This window comes from Argopecten irradians, unplaced genomic scaffold (assembly GCF_041381155.1).
Source record: "Argopecten irradians isolate NY unplaced genomic scaffold, Ai_NY scaffold_0017, whole genome shotgun sequence".
Taxonomy (NCBI): domain Eukaryota; kingdom Metazoa; phylum Mollusca; class Bivalvia; order Pectinida; family Pectinidae; genus Argopecten; species Argopecten irradians.
Genome location: NW_027187484.1, coordinates 188,567 through 197,383, shown reverse-complemented (window position 1 = coordinate 197,383; position 8,817 = coordinate 188,567). Strand labels below are relative to the sequence as shown.

General features: G+C 32.8%; 1 long non-coding RNA gene across 5 annotated transcripts; it reads left to right on the top strand.

The window, feature by feature from the left end:
- The first annotated feature begins 304 nt into the window (after window positions 1-304).
- Window positions 305-8,449, top strand: LOC138311311 (uncharacterized). 5 transcript variants are annotated; one of them, XR_011206566.1, is made up of 7 exons: window positions 305-1,592; window positions 1,907-1,993; window positions 2,413-2,916; window positions 3,800-3,871; window positions 4,304-4,344; window positions 4,899-4,965; window positions 7,978-8,449. It is a non-coding gene; the product is annotated as an uncharacterized lncRNA (long non-coding RNA). The 5 variants fall into 5 exon arrangements; XR_011206564.1 differs by having other exon boundaries at window positions 4,843-4,965; window positions 8,031-8,449; XR_011206562.1 differs by having other exon boundaries at window positions 4,840-4,965; window positions 8,031-8,449.
- The last annotated feature ends 368 nt before the right edge of the window (window positions 8,450-8,817 follow it).

Genomic DNA, 8,817 nt, shown 5'->3' with positions numbered 1-8,817 from the left:
CATTTAAGGAAATGTGATTTCCTTAAATAATTATCCGCCCCGCCCTGCCCCACCCCAGTTAAGGAAATTTGATATCCTTAGATAATTACCGGCATTCCCCGCCCCACCCTGCCCCGCCCCATTTAAGGAAATGTGATATCCTTAGATAATTACCGGCATTCCCCGCCCCACCCTGCCCCGCCCCATTTAAGGAAATGTGATATCCTTAGATAATTCCCCGCATTCCCCGCCCCACCCTGCCCCGCCCCATTTAAGGAAATTTGATATCCTTAGATAATTACCGGCATTCCCCGCCCCACCCCCCGCCCCGCCCCATTTAAGGAAATGTGATATCCTTAGATAATTCCCCGCATTCCCCGCCCCACCCTGCTCCGCCCCATTTAAGGAAATGTGATATCCTTAAATAATTACCCGTCCCGCCCCGCCTCGCTCAGCCTCCCAATTCCACCACATGCCATCTAAATCCAGGACGACAGGAAGAGACGGAAGTTGTAGAATTAAATTGTATGTAAAAAAGGAGTGAAAGGAAGTATAAAAGTGCAGCATGTATTTAAATACATGATGAAAGAAAGAAAGAAAGTAAGAAAGAGAGAAAGTGAAAGAAAGAAGAAAGAAACAAGAAAGAAAATGAAAAGATAGAAAAGAAAGAAAGAAAGAAAGAAAGAAAGAAAGAAAAAGAGAAAGAAAGAGAAAGAAAGAAGAAAGAAACAAGAAAGAAAACAGAAAGAAAGAAAGAAAGAAAGAAAGAAAGAAAAGATAGAAAGAGGAAGAAAGAAAGAGAGAAAGAGGAAAGAAAGAAGAGAAAGAGAAAGAAAGAAAGAAAGAAAGAAAGTCTCTAATGTCAATGTGTGTTGAATGAAAGCCCCCCTGTGAGGGGACATCTGTTTATAGAAAGAAAGAGAAAGAAAGAAAGAAAGAAAGAGAGAAAGAAAGAAAGAGAGAAAGAGGAAGTAAGAAAGAGAGAAAGAAGAAAGAAAGAAGAAAGAGAAAGAAAGACAGAAAGAGAGAATGTCTCTTATGTCAATGTGTGATGAATGAAAGCCCCCCTGCGAGGGGACATCTGTTTATAGAAAGAAAGAGAAAGAAAGAGAAAGAAAGAAAGAAAGAAAGAAAGAAGAAAGAAAGAAAGAAGAGAGAGAAAGAAGAAAGAAAGAAGAAAGAAAGAGAAAGAAAGACAGAAAGAGAGAAGTCTATAATGTCAATGTGTGATGAATGAAAGCCCCCCTGCGAGGGGACATCTGTTTATATTTAAAAAGGCTGACCCCAAGGCCCCAACCTTGGCAGTCTTCAAATGTTCTGGGGTATTAAAAAATTTTATGAAAAAAAGAAAAAAAAACCAAAAAAAAAAAAAAAAAAAGAAAAAAAAACCAAAAAAACAAAAAAACTAAAAAAAACACCAAAAAAAAAAAAAAAAAAAAAAAAAAGAAAAAAAAATTTGTAAATAAAATGTAAATAAAAAAATCAGCATGTAATAATTGTTTCAAATATTTTCATATTTTCAGGATAGCGATACCATGAAGAAAGTGACAGTGACACCCGATAGCCGACGTTCCATGATAGCGACCATTAGTAATTAGCAGAGCTTAATTAAGGTATATTCCCTATAAAACTATCATTACCAAAATTGTATAATTAATTTCAGTTCTATTGCAAATGTGCATGTTTTGCAAACTGTCATCAGATAGTCGCTGTTATATTCGCTTTTCATCTGTGGTCAAGCGTTTGTCAGTCCTTTTGTCCATTAATTATTGTTAATGTTACTTAATCTCAAAAAGAAGACAAGGAATTTAATAGTAACTGCAAATTTGATAGGAACTATTACAATAAACAATGTAATCTCCGGTTTAGATCAGCATATATGTTTTCCACCATACTGATTGTTTTCACTATTTCTCCCCAATGGCAGCTCCAGGATTATGACAACGACCAGGAGACAAATGATGGCAGACGTTCCTTGAGAGTGACCATTAATGACGAACAGAGCTCCATTCAGGTAAATTTACTATTAAAACTCAAAGGAAAAGTTATATTTGAATTGTGAAACTAAACTGCAGTGATATTGCCGTGTCTAATTGTCCCCCTCCCTTACCCTCTTCAATCCCAACCAAATCCATTCCACTCCACACTATGATGGTTGGAAGAGAAGTGGTAAAATCAAATTCCTTTTACAAGAAAAAAATATTCATTTTCAAAATACATCAAATATTTAAGTTGGCATTTAGGTCTAGAACATTTGGAAAAGGAAAGATAGGTTAAAATGAAGTATTTAAGAAGAAAAATAAAACAAAAACTTCACATTTTTAATAGAATATTAACTATAAAAATAGACAACAATGCATTGACTGGTCTTATTTATTAAATCATATGTTTACAACCATACTAATGATATCACTATTTTGACCCAAATAACAGATCCAGCATCTGGGCCTTTTGATCCATCAGGATAGTGACAACCATCAGGATTTGATTGAAAAATGGTTCTATGACAATCGTAATCAATTTCATCGTTTTTGTCTCTAACAGCGGCGCTCGCTCCAAAAGGATAAACGTACAATACTAGAGTGTTCTGGTATAGGGCGGGATTACTTTTCTAGACGGAAAGACAGAAAATAGGTAATTTGTCCCCGTAATTATCGGCAACCTTTCCGACTTATAGTTAACGTAGACACTTTAAAGGGTAGTGCTGTGCTGTTGGGGACAACTGCATTGAATTGACTGTGCGATTGCTGTAGAACCTTTGTCCTTCAATCAGAAAATGGAACTGTCATCACAAAAAGTCCGCCTGGATTACCATTGGGGCACCTGTGACCAAAATCCACAAGTCCAGACTTGAAAGTTGCCTTCCAGTGCCAAATGAAGCGGAAAATTCGAAGGAAGGAAAAATAACGAACAAGAATCCTTTGTTACCAAAATGAGGTAGGTCAGATCTTGCTAATGAGGAGAAATGGGTTAGGAAATGTGAAAATGACATTAACGAAGGAATGTCAATGAACAAAGCACAGGTGAAAATGGAGGGAAAATGAAACTTGTTAAAATGAACATGTTTGACACAAAGGTGTGGTCCAATTATCAAATACATTATTCAGTTAAAAATAATGTGATGGAAGTCATTGATGTTAGAATCATTATAATGAATATCTGAATTAAGAATTGAAGATCTTTAAGTTTCAGTTGGCATTCAAAGCCAATATGAATGCCGACTGGACAGAGACGAGTTGTTCCATGAAGAGCGTACTTAACGTTTCATGTTGAATTGTCTTAGATTGTCTCCCCCTTAATTGATATTAATATTCTCTGTTTTTGGTTAAAATTCGTTTCTGACATGGGGAAATAATCAAAAATAAAAATATATTCACAGATATGTGAGGTGAACCTTCTTAAAAATCAAAACCAGTGTTCAGGTTGTCATTGTCCTATATATGTACTGAGATCAGCAGGTAGGTGTGACAAATAATGCGTTGTGATGTGACGGTTACATAATACACTTTTCCTTAGACTTTATCTATGTTTTTCTTGAGATGCAAACACCTTTGTTTATTTGTAAACAAAAGGGCTGTGGAGGTTCCCTCCATGCAACACTAAATATTTCTATATTTTTATTAAGGTTGACTCTGTTTCTGTCTGGAATTGTCTCCCCTTGATTAATATCAATATCCTCTGTTTCTTTCTAATCAGAGAGATTACCAAATATATACTAAATATAAAACAAAAACTGATCAATACCATTTCAGTAATTAATATATGATAATTGCTAAAAATCAATTTCATTGTCAATTCACTGTTCATCTTTTTTCTTCAGTTTGTCCGCGGCTTGATGTTTGAGGCTGATATTTGAGTTCAAAAGAATTTGGTAAACAGATCATAATTACAGGTAGGATATATCTAATTAGTGTACTTTACTTCTGAGGTAAAAACTGAATTATCATTTTCTGCTAATTACAGTTAGATTAGGTGAACACATCCTTTCTGGTAAATTCTATATATTTTCGTAAGTCTCCTTGCTTCTAATCATCACTTGTAATGTGGTCATTTATAAGATGATTCTATTTCTTATTATGTAGAATGTTGTTATAATTACAAGCTTTATACTATTTATCTGTGGTCCAGGTTCGTCCGTCCTTTTGTCCATTAACAATAATTGTAATTATTGTTCATGTTATTTCTCAAAAAGAAGACAAGGAATTTAATAGTAACTATGAATTTTGATAGAAACTTCAACAATAAACAATGTATTCACTGGTTTAAATCAACATATATGTTTTCCACCATACTGATTGTTTTCACTACTTCTCCCCAATGGCAGCTCCAGCATAGTTTGGAGACTTTTGCTGGCAATCCAAAATGGTAAGTATCTCAAAAGGATATCTCCATCAGATTAGTGACAACCATCAGGATAATGAGTCCGTGACATCATCAGGATAGCAACAACCGATGGCAATCATTCCTCGATAGGGACCATTTGTTGTATATGAATTGTAAAGTTCTATCGGGAAAATACGATCGATATAGGTTATCCTGACCAAATAAAGTATCATGTTAAATAATTTTAAATATTTTTCATTTGCCCTTCCAACATCCCTACCCCCATTCCCAATCCCAACCAGTGACATCTAAATCCAGGACGACAGAAGAGATGTTGTAGAATCGAAAATGTCTTTTTATAAGAAAAATATCCACAATGATTTTGAATTGTAATTGTATAACTGGAACCTGAATTAAAATTAACAAGCGTCCAGAGGCGAGCTTTTTTATGATATTGTTATGATAATGATTAAAATAATTTTATTTTTTAATTAATTTGTTTTATTTATTATACTATATTTTTTTCATCGTAATAAGCAGGATAGTGGGAACCAGCAGGATTGAGACAACCACCAGGAATTAGTGACAACCACCAGGATAGTGACAACCGATGGCAGACGTTCCTTGATTGTGGCCATTAGTGATGAACAGAGCTCCATTCAGGTAATAATAGTCTTTATTTCCTCCAAACTGAAAATTACAACATCACATTATAATAATGTGTATGTAAATAAAGGCATAATATGCTATATTAAAATTATGAGAAAAACATTTTGCAAAACAATTTTGTTATTAAACATGTAGTAGTAAGTACATCTGTTTTATGTTACATTCAGTCAGATTATAGAGGTATTGACAAATGAATATTCAAGTAATTGGTGAATAAATAACTTTGTTAATAATATACAATTACAATTTAATAGATTAGTTATTGTAGACAGAGAACATGCTGTAAATATTTATTACACAGACCAAATTTTCGGAGGCTGCAGTATGTTAAGCGTTGTGCCATTTAGTAACTTTTTATAGTGCTATCTCACTGGAGCATCTCACTAAAGATACCAAACAAGCACACCCAACCTTTTACATTATACTGACAACGTCAAACCAGTCCTCCCACTCTCTTTACCACTTTAGAGACTATGTTGTCTTGGCCAGGGGTCAAAAAAGGGCTTGTGTCAAGGGAGACTCGGAAGAAGCATTGTAGCACATTTATTCATTCAAAAGAAGAAAACCTACTTTTTCATCAAAACAGAAACGTCCATAATTTAAAAATAATGTTAAGTTTTATAATATAATCATATTAATATTGCAGAAGATAAAATTCTAAATTCTTTTCTCTGCTTTTATTTTCCAATTATACAATTACATGTAGTAATATTTTCCAAACAATGAAGAATTTTATATTATAACAATAAAGACACGTTTGTTAATGTGATGTTTAAGTCTATAAGAGCCAGTATGATCATTTTTAGCTCTTGCATTAACCAGTATATTTTTGAAAATCATTCTTATAATGAATAATCTTCCAAATTTCCTGCAGATAGCCATTGTAGTAAACAAACTATCTGATATCATGTCTTGTTTTTTGAGTACCTGTAACTTGTTTTCCAAATTTTTGTTTTATAGAATATAGAAAAGTACAGTTCTTTAATCCTTATACTAACTCTACAAGACATTGACGAAAAACCTCCCAACTGACAGGACACAAACGACTAGACTGGACCGACATGGGAGGCGCGTACGAACTGACCCTATCATTAAAACTACTAATTCACATTCTCACTTCTAAGGACTTCTTTCCTATATTCTATAGTTAATAATATATACATAAATTTCAAAATTGTGAATATTATTGTTAAGTGATTAATTTGTTAGTTTAATGAAATAAAGTAAGTTAATTGAAAACAAAAAAATAAATTGAAAATATTTGATTGGAAATAAGTGTTAATTTCAAATTTTATTCTTCTACAAATACTGGTTTGAGCTATTATGACCATCTGTCTTGTAGACCAGAACAGGAAAATCATGGTAATACAATAATCATTGAATAGAAGACCAAGATGTAGCAAGAGTTATAACATTATGTCATTGATAACGATTTTCAATTAAGTAGTTATCTTCCTTTTAAATATCACCTAGATGTCAATATTTTCAATCCTAAATTTATAACAGCATTTAATCAATAAACAAAAAATCACAAACTTAGATTATGGAGGTTATAACTGTTATTTTGAAATAAGTACATTTAATTTATGAATAATTTCAAAAGATGCACCCTGTTCAGCATAATTACATGTACAATGTATGTCGTTCAAGAGTTTGCAGAGCTTGCATTGATACATCTGTCAATAATCAAGCGTCTACACAAAACAAACCATAAGTTGTCTCCCTTATCATAAGTTGTCTCCCTTATCATGAAGTTAAGACATGAACCGGCCATCTTAAGGAATCAACTTTATTTGTTTTCAATTTTCTTTAGAGCGAGACCGTATCATGGTAATTTAATGTGCAATGAGTGATCATTTTGAGGCAGGTTCCATACAGTACTAGATCAGTATCTAAAATAGGAATTTCAGTGGTACATATACACTGGGTCTCTTGATAATTTAACTATTTTGTACAATTGGCACTGTCTCCACAATATTATTATACAAATTGTAAACGTTCTAAATTAGAAAATATTTTGTCGAAGTACTGTCCCACAATCTATAAAGCTTATTATTTTGTTTCAAAACTATCGGGTTTTCATTTTAACATTTTAATGAAGCTAAAAATAATTATAATTTTTAACAAAAGTAGCTGAAAAAAATAACAACTTTTTTATCGTCATAAAAAATCAAGCACACTGACCCTCTATTTTCATGATTGTTTTAGAAACAACAACTTGTTTTCTTTTGAACTGCACTTTTTTCTGTGAAGCGCTGAATCTGTGAAAATTGTAAAAAAAATACCCCAAAAAACAAAAAATATTTTCATCTTCAAAATTTAACAGGTATAGGAGCAATATATATACAAGTTCAAATTCTATATTCTTTTCCTGTTTTCGGATTGTATAAGTTCTGCAAAAATTTAACATGCTTAGTCTTTCATAATAATATTTCAGTATAGAATGAACTTTAAATAATGCCACCGCCACAATTCGCATCAAATAAGTATCTGATTCATACAATGTAAAAGCTCAAAACCAAGCACACTATCTGACTATCATATTCTTTTTATTCCATTGTCAACTTTGATATGAACTCCTTTTTCCAAAAATCTATACTAGAAAAACAGTTAAAGTCTTAAAAAAAAAAAAAAAAAAAATTCATCAGAGCATCCTTAAAAGCTTTAAAATATTTCAATACAATGTACGTAATTATCAGATCATGGTAAGATTAGAATGACAGTGGTCTGAAGTCTGTGAGAAATATGGCTTGTTGATTGACATTCGGACAAATGGCAAATTTCTGGATTTCTATAAAATTCCAGATGTATGGTGTGATATCTAGTTCTATATATACAGTTATTATAATTTAATCATCAGAATGTTTGTTTTAAGTTGCAAGTGTTTGAGTTCAATTTCAAACAATTTTATTGACAAATATCAGAGATTTAAATATCAAATGATTAGACAGCATGCATACATTGTCTATATTTGTGCAGGAACTAATGATGTTTTCTCTGTTGTAGAATTTGGAATGATTTCTGTGTAAATAAGTTGCAATGTTCTAAACTTGGTGTAGGATCCTAGAGGACCAGCATACATTGGACCTAACTTTACGGAGATGTCCTATTTTGGAGGTTACAGTGTTTATACAGTGTCTACAGATGTTTCTTAGATGTCCACTGGATGTTTATTCGTTTTAAGACTGTTTAATTAAGACTGTCTTATTCGTTAACATTTAATAAAAACTATCTTATTCGGTCATGTTAAATATAAGGACTATCTTATTTGGTCATATTTTTGTTTTCGCGGCCTTCTTAAATCCAGCATTTGAAATCTTAAGCATTGAGTGCTGGTGCACCTCCTGCTAACCTGCACTGCAGGATTTTTCAGGTTGGGTGGCTCGCTTGGTTTCATAAAAAGACTTGGGACTCAGATGTGTACATTATACTCGTCCAATAATACCAATCCAGCAGCCTAATACAGCGTTCAAAAGAATGTCAGTCTTGTGTTCTAATTTCAATTAAAATATTTAGAAATGACATAATTTATATTCGGATAAGGTACGAAGCAGAACATACATATCTTTTCTTTCATACCTAGGGGTGTAATACTGGCTGGTCTAGGACAATACACTCATGTCGCCTAAGGCTGTATTGCATGGCTACCCATGCAATAAAGCCTCGTGATGTCATGGCGACAACAAAATTTCTATTTCCTGGGTAAAATTTTAACATTTTTTTTTTTCACAAACTTGACTGGTTTTACTATAAAAGATGCAAACAACGGACTTTTGTTGAAAATATCATATAATTTTTCATGTATGGAAAACTGACTTTCAGTCGTGGATTTCTTCGAATTTATTT